Source organism: Condylura cristata, unplaced genomic scaffold (assembly GCF_000260355.1).
Source record: "Condylura cristata isolate star-nosed mole 26May11 unplaced genomic scaffold, ConCri1.0 scaffold00013, whole genome shotgun sequence".
NCBI lineage: Eukaryota > Metazoa > Chordata > Mammalia > Eulipotyphla > Talpidae > Condylura > Condylura cristata.
This window is the reverse complement of record NW_004567114.1, coordinates 48,338,361-48,347,769: the sequence shown is the minus strand read 5'-3', so window position 1 is coordinate 48,347,769 and position 9,409 is coordinate 48,338,361.

Sequence of the window (9,409 nt, the reverse complement as noted above, 5' to 3'; positions counted from 1 at the left end):
AACCCCAGCTGAGAGATGGATGCTAGCCTGAGATGATTCCAGACACTTAGAGGAACTGGCCTAGGGGAGGGAATCATTGTCTACAGCACCTTAGGGAGATTAAACTCTAGTAGCAACCTCTTAGAACCCTACCTCCTACTGTTATAGGGCAGCAAATCTGTTAGAGGACAGGGGGAGAGGGACACCCTTGAAGCCCCAAAACCTGCCTGCTCTAAGTGGGTTCTGTCAACCGCCACAACAAGACAAAACATATAAAACTTCAATGAAAAGGGACTTTAACACAGTGAATATACAATACAGAAGACAAAGAATATAACTTCTAAATCAAACACCTGAAGTTACCCATCCCCTCGTGGACAAAAGTCAACCCAAAAGGGATTGGCCCAAAGCAAGGCCTGAAAGCCTGCCACTAGACTAAAGCACCTTCTGGCCGGGACCCATGGAAAAGGGTCAGAAATGGCCAGACAAGTCTGGGAGGAAAAGAGCAACATCAAAATCAATATAAACACTGCCATAGTCACCTCCCTACAGGTCTCTCACCCACATCTGCCTTAACCAGTCCAGGGTCAGGAAACAAGCACTGTTTCTTCCTCACATGCTTGCTGCTCCATGTGGCTTCCCTAGGTCTCCGTGTTTTTCTCCATCTGGCTTCTTTCTCTTCTCCTCTCTTCTCCTTTCTCCTTTTTCTCTGCCCAGCTCCACCCTCCTTCTGGGTGGGGCAGGGAATCTGGAACTTCCCTTCTCCTAGGGACCACCCAGTTACACTACCAGAAGCAGAGCCCTGGTCATCCAAACAGCTACAGAGGCATTGTTCTATGAGGCAACAGACACCCAAGGTCTGTTTCCAGGTCATCAACCCAAGATTATATCCTGTGACCTGAAAACACAATATAAAGTGAATTCTGCAAGACAAAGAAAAAAAACAATTACAGCCCATAAAAACTAAAAATGAAGAAATAGCTGGCTATGCAACAAATGATGGAACAAAAACCCCAAGAAAAACCTGAGCCTGACAGAATTACATAACTTGCCTGATGTAAAGTTTAAAGCGACAGTCATAAATATATTTATTGAAATAAGAACAACTGGCAAACAAAAGCAGGAATACCAAAAGAAGAGAGGAAACGTGATAATGCTTTAGAGATAATGGACTTAGAGAATCCTATAGGTAAACTAAAAGAATATGATTAGGGTCTTAATAGCATTCACGAATAAACAGCTGGTAGAATCTGTGATCTTGAATGCAAAGTGGTGGAAAATATACAAATAGGACAACTAAGAAAAAAAAAGAATGAAACTGTGCAAGAATTCCTTGTGCTACCAGGGAGGCCCCTTAGGACAATTTAAAGAGAAATAATATCCACATCATGGGGGTCCTGAAAGAAGACAAGAAAAACGAGCACAGAAAGTTCATTTAAAGAAATGATAGCTAATAATCTCCCTAATCTGGGAAAGGAATCAAATATCCTGATCCAAGAGATACAAAGAGTTCCAAGCAAAATAAAACCAAACACAATGTATTCTATGCTATTCAAACCACTTTAAAAAAGAAAAATGATAAGAGGTTAAGTCTCAGCACTATGAAGCTACAGGCAGTCACTTTAGCATGAGTTCAATCCCCAGCCAGGGAGCTGATCCACATGGCACAGCAGTCCTCTCCTGACCTGCCCGCTGCTCTCCTCAGCAGTGTATTTCAGTAGATCTACCTGTTCTGCTCCCCACTCTGTCTCTGGTGAATCCTCTCACCCCCACCCCAACATCTCTGGCCTGTACCCCAGTTCTTGTGTGAATAAATAAATAAAAATAAATCTTAAAAAAAGAACATTTACTTTCTCTGTTCTTCCTTGTCATCTTTTCCTTTGACTCCTTTGACTTCACTTATTATCTATCCATAACTTCCAAATATATATATGATATATACCTAGATTATGTTTATTAATCATATATATACACCTTATTTTATATATATGTATATGTATATATATATATATATTCAGCCCATATCATCTCTCCATTTTCATCAGACTTCTAAACATTGCCACTGAAGTATTTCATCAAACTTCGACTAAAAAAACTAAATTCATTTTCCCTATCCCACAACCATTCATTGCTGTACGTTAATTCCTAGTAAATGGAACCATTAGTCACTCAACTGAGTCAGCCAAAAACCCAGACAGCAATTATGACTTTCAGCTCTCCTCTATCCTTCATTATTTACAATTTTATCCACCTATCATCTCCACTACAGCTAACTTAGCTTTGGCTACCATACATTACCTGAGTTATCCTAACAACCTCCTAATTAGTTTTACTACTAGAGTTTTTATCCCCTCTAATCCATGTTCACCATTGAAACCAGAGTGATCTTTCTGAAATGCAAAGATTTTCACTTTGTACTCTCTTACTTAATTATTCAAAGAATTCCCACAGGTCTCAAGATATAGTCCATACTCCTCAACAAGCCTAACAAAGTCCTTAATTATCTCAATCCATTTAATTCCTGTGTGATCACCCCTACATCTGAGCCTTTTCCCTAGCCCCTGGATAGTGAATGTCACCACTTACCAAGCTGCTCAAGACAGAAACCTGGACCCTCCTTACTCTCGCGAAGAACCACCATTACCTCCAGCTGTTTCTCCCCGCAATGCCACCATCCTGATCTCCCCTGAACTACCAAACTAAATGGGAACAAAAAACAGATGGTTCTCCAACCAACCTTAGTAGCTTCTCCAACCAACCTTAGTAGTGTCTCCATCCAACCTTAGTAGTTTTGTAACAGGGTGGTCCCTAGGAAAAGGGGAAGTTCCAGGTTCCCTGCCCCACCCAGGAGGGTGGAGCTAAGCAGAGAAAAAGGAGAGATGAAAAGAAGGAAGCAGGATAGAGAATCAGACGGAGACCTGAGGAAGCCACATGGAGCAGCAAGCATGTGATGAAGAAACCGGGCTTGTTTCTTGGCCCTGGACTGGTTAAGGCAGATGTGGGTGAGAGACCTGTAGGGAGGTGACTACGGCAGTGTTTATATTGATTTTGATGTTGCTCTTTTCCTCCCAGACTTGTCTGGCCATTTCTGACCCTTTTCCATGGGTCCTGGCCAGAAGGTGCTTTAGTCTTGTGGCGGGCTTTCAGGCCTTGCTTTGGGCCAGTCCCTTTTGGGTTGACTTTTGCCCACGAGGGGATGGGTCACTTCAGGTGTTTGATTTAGAAGTTATATTCTTTGTCTTCTGTATTGTATATTCACTGTATTTAAGTCCCTTTTCATTAAAGTTTTAATTTTATATGTTTTGTCTTAACGTGGCGGAAGGCAGACCCCACTTAGAACAGGCAGGTTTGGGGCTTCGGGGATGCCCTTATCCCCCTGTCCTGAAACAGATTTTCTGTCCTGTAAAAGATTTGGGGGTGGCTTATAACAGAGTCACCAACCAACCTTAGTAGTTCACTTTTGTACTATACAGCTCAACTATGTACCGTAGAAATGTTTGTATGAGAACATATCATAGAATCTTTTATTAATTTTTAAGAATCACAAAAACTGAAGTTTAAACTATCTTTTTACTGTTTTTTAAAAGATTTATTATTTATTTATGCATATGAGAACTAGAGGTGCAGGGTGTGAGAGGACTCATCAGAAACAAAGTGGGGAGCAAAACAGGTGAAATACACTGCTGAGAGGAGCAGCGGGCAAGACGGAAGGGATCTGTGCCATGTGGGTCAGCTCCCTGACCAAGGATCGAACTCTACCACAGAGGCTGGTGATAGCTTCATAGTGCTAAAACTTTAACTCCTGTGCCACTAAGGAGGCACTATATCTTTTTATTATTTAAAAGTAAAAATAGGGTTAAAGCACAGCACTGCAAGCCAGCTGAAGCTGCTTCAGTACAAGTTGAATTCCCGCCCCAAAGGTGACCCATAGGGCGCAGCAGACCTCTCCTGACCGGCCCGCTGCTCCCTTCAGCAGTGTATTTCAGTAGACCTGCCTGTTCTGCTCCCCACTCCGACTCTAGTGAATCCTCTCAGCACCCCTGCACCCCAGTTCTGTATGTATAAGCAAATAAATCTTTTAAAAAATTGGATTTATTATTTTTAAAAAAGTAAATAAAACATACCATCAAGTCTTTGTGTATCATATATTCAAAACACTGAAAGCTGACAAAACAAGAAGTTACTAAAGAGGTATGCTTTAATAAAACCATGGTGCTGTTTTATTACTCAAGGTAAATACAGCAAAGGGGTGTGAAGGGGCTGAGGTTTTATCCCACTTGACAAACTGGTCGCTAACCAGTCGGCCTATCAGCTGCTTCATGGTGCTGACAGAGGGCATGAGACTTGGGTCAGGGTCAAAAGTCTTTATTGCCCACAGCAGTACTGGAGGATTTTCATTTCCTTATTCTGGTTTCTCAAGTTCTGACTCCCACAGGGACACAAGGAGAACATAGGTGAGGCCTAAGTACACAATAGCTTTTATTACAGATGAGAACCCCTGAACCTAAAGAACCCAAATCTTTTTATACTGGGGAGTTAATACATCTGCCCTTTTCTCAAAAAGTAAACACCATTTTCCAAGTTTCCAAGCAAACTTACCCTTTACTCAGAAAGGAGACATCTACTAAAGCTGGTCCCTTTACATATCCTTGAAAAAGTCTAAAATGAAACAGCCAGTGCCACTTGCTGACAAGACAGAGTTATGGAGACCCACAGAGAACTATCTCCAGCACTATCTCCCTGCCCACACTGGTTTCCACAGCTGAATATGCTGCTTGGTCGGCCACTCTAATCTGCCCCAGAGAGGCTAGGCCCAAAACAACCTGTCTCACACAGTACTGAACTAAGGTAGCTAGCAGTAGGACTCCAGGAGGATCCTGTATTGATCTCAAACATGACCTCCAGAATCCTAGACTCAAAGAGCTTAACAAACTCCATAAACCATGAGGGTCTACTTTAGAAAGCCTAGAAGCTTTCTCTTTAAGCTTCTGTATGGACCTTTCTACTTGGCCTGGGGTATTAATTCAAGCTCTACAGGATAGGGAGAAATTGCAAACTCTTCACTTGGCCCATTTGGAAAAAGCCTAGGGCAATCCCCTCATCCATAACAATATGGACCAATCAGCTGAGGCTGGCCTAGAATCCTTCAAGGATCACGTGGTGTCACTGATAACTTCAGCTAAAAATCCAGGGCAAAGTTTTTACTGCCTTTTCTGTTGGGATAACTCCAGTGTTCAGGATAACTGCCAGTAAGTGAGCATAAATAATGAATCACTTACCCTTCTGGAGAGCTTCATTTTGGAGCCATCTCTGCAGTCATCTGAGGACCACATGATCCATCAGTGGTTCTTCCTTAACCACTCAAAAATACCATATGATTTTCTCCAAGAGAATCTCAGGAGAGGCAAGTTAACTCTTGGCTTCCACCAAGAAGTAAGGTCCTGAAAGCATGCAGATGTCCCTGGGAAGAAAATGTTGTTTATATTGTAATTGTTGACCTTCAAGTGGGACACACAGGCACAGGTTAACAGTTCCTCAGTGGAGCCTCCTGACAAACTGGTAAACTTTGGGTAGGCGTCCAGTTCAGTTTGAATCATTGGATCTAGTGCCTGATTTTGGAGGGATTGCTCAAGGGCTGAGATCCAAACTGTCTTATTTGTCTATGCCATGAGAAAGGTGGTAGGCATTCCCCTCCCTCAGGGATGGCTGAGCGATGGCTGTAAAAATAGAGTTTTAACCAGTGTTTTGCAAGAGACATGCAGAAACTAGGGGTATCTTCCATTTGATAGATTTCTTGGTAAGGTCAAAGGAAATGGCAAAGAATGAATATGTGAATTTAACTTTGGATTTGTTCACTTAATGTTCAAATTTGACTTCACTACCATGCCTCATCCCACTACCCACCTCCCCTCTTGAGCCTTCCATAGAGAACCACTCACAAGGGGATGTCTAGTATTTGAAACTCCAGTGAGCAGAAGACAGGAAAAGCTAAGAATCACTATTAGCTGATATCCAGCTTACCACGCTAGAACTTTATTTCATTCTTGCTATTCACTGAAATCTGTTATTTTGCTGGTGATTGTTCTGAAATCCCAGCCTGTGAGATACCTGGAAGATAAGTTTAGCCTTTCAGAGACTCTTGAGCAGAGTCAAAGAAAGAAATGGGAGGCTTACCAGAGAGTGGTTAATCAGGGAAGCATATTCTCACCAACTGATGCAATTGTCTGCTCAGAGCTCTCTCGGGGCAGAGAACAGCAGATTCAGCAGCCAGCTGCCTTTAAGATGCTTGTAAGAGTGTGTGAAGCCACACAAGGGCATTTGCCTTCCTGAGGAAGGATCCAAGGTAGCTCTGAAAGACTATCTTTAGGGCTCCTTCCACTCTGTCCCAAGAGTCTAAGATACGTTTGCCTCAAGTGTTGGAATTATTACTCTCTCCGTCACCACAAAGTCAGTTTGTCTCATTCTAGTTGTGATCACTTCACTTTTCCAACCTCTCTACTCAGATCCAAACCTTTTATCAGGAAGAACCAGGTGCAAAAACAACATTTTCTGAAGCACATTATGCCACACTATGGAGAGAGATCCTTTCCCCTTCTTCCTAAGCACAAAAACAAGTTTCAGACCCAAAAATTGTCAGGCAGCTAGAGGCTTGCATATCATCCTGAGCTAAAGAGAGAGAATAGGGGCCTGGGGCCTCAAGGGAAGTAAGGCAATTCACAGGAAGATGAGCAAATGTGTAGTAAACAAATGTTTGTCATGCCAAGTCAAGGTAAGTCTTTCAGATGTAAAAAGTTACCTCTGGGGCCCTTCCTGCTGGCAGAGGAGTTAAAGTCTCAGCACTATGAAGTTATCTGCAGCCTCTGCAACAGGAGTTTGATCCCCAGCCAGGGAGCTGATCCACATGGCATAGCAGACCTCTCCTGTCCTGCCGCTGCTTCCATCGGCAGTGTATTTCAGTCAATCTGCCTGTTCTGCTCCCCACTCTGTCTCTGGTGAATCCTCTCACCACCACCACTCCCCTCTACCCCACAAAATCTGGCCTAGACTCCAGTTCTTGTATGCATAAATAAATAAACCTTTAGAAAAAAGTTATCTTTGGTATTAGCTCTCTTTCTATTATAGGCCCATGTCTAAATTATTTTAGGAGCTGAGAAAGATAAGCCTCTTTCTCTGAGTTTTCTGGGTCTTAATTACCTTCAGCTTAAAATAATCTACATCCCTTCAGCTCAAAATAATTCACATACCAAAGTGGTACACTGATGGTAGTGTGGAGTGTTGTGGTGTTTTGTTCCCCCTCATCACCCAGTTTGGCCTACATGAACACTTGGGTGACTCACAAGGTGGTATGTTCAACTAAGTGGTGATTAGCCTTATGATAAGGGGTTATACTAACCCAACAAGGGAATCCAGGTGGCTGAGTCAGTTAAAAAGCCCTCAGTTCCCTTTGGAGCAGGCCACCAACTTATCAGCCTACAGTTGGCATTAGTGAACAGAAAAGCATCGTGCCCAGGAAGGTCAAGGAGGAATTCCAATTTCTAAAATAATACAAGCTTATTCTCATTGTTATACAAGAAGTATCTTAAGAGCTCATCCCTTCCTGAATAGTCACATGCAGTGACCAAGTTGCTTCATTGAGGTGTATGGGCCAGAAGGAGATGAAGGAGCTAGAGATAAAAATCTCTATGATTGGCCTTTCCAATACTCCATATAGTATCAGAGGCCTGTGACTGGGAGAACACAAATTGTTCATCAGAAATTTCAACTATCAGCACGCTGTTGAGTCGCTTTCGTGATTAAAAAAAGGGAAGAAAAAAAAAAAGCTCACCACTGTCAGGCTGCAAATAGTCCAGAAAGCTGAAGATGTGACAAGGATTAGTTTCAAAGGCCACGACAGTGTGGCTGGAATCAGTTAATTTGACTAGAATATGGTAAATTAAGAAAGTGTGAAGGCAGTGAGGCAACACAGATAGCCCTGATGGATTCCATCTGCTAAGAGCAAGGAGGTGGAGTAATGGTCCAATCTTAGCAACCTCCTTCCTGAAAGGCATCAGAAGTCTCAATCTGGCTTGTGGGGGCAGACCCTGCATCAGACTGGTTCCCTGACTTTGTACCTAGCTGAGCACAGATGTGTGGCCTTACCCTATACAGGGATGATCCAGGCAGCAGTGGTGGCAATCTGGGGATACAATGGTGATGTGAACAGCAGCTTGATGCCAGAAAACTGGTCTTTTTTATGAGTATCTACCTGAGTGACCCAGAGAGGGATATTGATTTCTTCTTCACTGCAAAAACTGCCCCAATCTATCAATTAAATTCTGGTGCCTTCTCCCCCCATGGGACTTTGTAGGATGATTTGGGTGTCCGCCTCCAACGAGGCCATGGAAGCTTGAATCTCTCCCATTTACAGAGTTTCCCAGCATACTCAGGTCCTGGCCTTAATCATCTCTCATTTTAATGAAACTGAAGTCAAGAGAGAAAAGGAGAGAGGAGACACCACAGGAGAGAGCATCTCCACACCAAGAAAAAGGTTTTGCTTTCCATTTAAGTGCCCACCCCATCAAGATTTAGCCAAATGAACTAATGTTTTCAGACCACCTAAAAGTCTGTATTGAAAAACATGTCTCTCATTACTAACACCACTGATTTCAATTTTGGGGATTCAGGGCTTAGCAGTCACAGCCACATTATCTTAAAGTTGTCCCATTATGGGCTTCCCTGGTGGTGCAGGGGTATAAATCTCTGGTCTATCAAGCTATCGCCAGCCACTGCGTTGAGTTTGATCCCTGGTCAGGGACCTCTCCTGTCTCCTGCTGCTCCCCTCAGCAGTGTACCGAGTAGATCCAACTGTTCTGCTCCCCACTCTGTCTCTGGCAAGTCCTCTCTCTGCCCGTACCTCTGTTTATATGCATAAACAAATGAAAATAAATCCTAAAAAAAAAAAGTCCATTGTCACAGGAGGCCTTCCTTTACCCCCTCAAAGCAGTGTGACCAACATTTAAGGCAGCTGTTTTTTCAATCCTTCCTCTCACTGCTAAGTCTCTAGCATTAACAAACAAATAGAACAGGGGGGAAGACTTATTCACCTAAACCATCCAATTCTTGGGCAAAAAGCATTCATTACGGGATACAAGGGTAGTTGTCTCAACTCTGGATGTTGAGATCATTATCCTTTCTCTTGCAGAAGATGCAGAAGCCCATCCATCCTCATAACCAAAATCTTTAAGAACAGTGAAGGGTCTGAGCCACTACCCTACTTGCAAGTTAACTAGCCAGTATGGCACAATGTTACAAGTGCTGGCACTGGATATGAGATTCCAGGGTCAAATACAAACACAGTTTTGCAATAGCCAAAGTATCATTTTCTTATTCTAGTTCCCAAAACCCAGTTTCAATAGGACAATGCAGAAGGTCAGGTGACACACGTGCAGAG